Below are 577 nucleotides of genomic sequence, written 5' to 3'. Positions count from 1 at the left end.
TCACAGTACTTAAGAAGCAAAATGATTTTTTTGAGTCAATTTGATTAGTTGTAGGCAGGACTGGAATATTTGTTGAGTTGGTGGATAATCATAGTCTTCAGATAATTTTACTTTTAAAAAGTTCCTATGTTGTAAGTTCAGCTTGCTGTTACTCTCTGGTGTAGTATAGTGGTGTACCACTTTATGTACCATATAAGAAATCAGAGCTCTATATCAGACTGCACAACCTTACAGATGACCGGTGATACCTGCCTGGTGTTTTTATCAGTCCTGTGACAAATGCATGCTAGGGAATCATATTGTATATAGCAGTTATGCTATGTTCTGTGCATGAAATGCATATTACATTAAACTCTTGATTTCCATTACTTACCTGATATTGGAAGGGGTAAAATGTGTCAGACATAAAGGAGTAACATTTGTAACCTGAATTTTATTTTGTTATTTGTTAAGGTTTCTGATCCACATGGTTTTAAAAGCAATATTTGGAATGATATATAAATGTTTATAAAACTAACATGTTACATGATAATGTGCATGCATATGTTGTACATCTCAGACCAAAGTAATTGTATCT

General features: G+C 32.9%; 1 protein-coding gene across 1 annotated transcript in view; it reads left to right on the top strand.

The window, feature by feature from the left end:
* Positions 1-577, top strand: part of LOC119592455 (phosphatidylinositol 4,5-bisphosphate 3-kinase catalytic subunit delta isoform-like) — a gene marked incomplete in the record, with an annotated part of 17810 nt that overhangs the window by 15721 nt on the left and 1512 nt on the right. The window contains 1 exon segment of the mRNA XM_037941277.1: positions 1-577.

The sequence above is a fragment of the Penaeus monodon genome, chromosome 30, assembly GCF_015228065.2.
Source record: "Penaeus monodon isolate SGIC_2016 chromosome 30, NSTDA_Pmon_1, whole genome shotgun sequence".
In the NCBI taxonomy this organism is placed as follows: domain Eukaryota; kingdom Metazoa; phylum Arthropoda; class Malacostraca; order Decapoda; family Penaeidae; genus Penaeus; species Penaeus monodon.
This window is presented reverse-complemented; position numbering and strand designations above follow the sequence as displayed.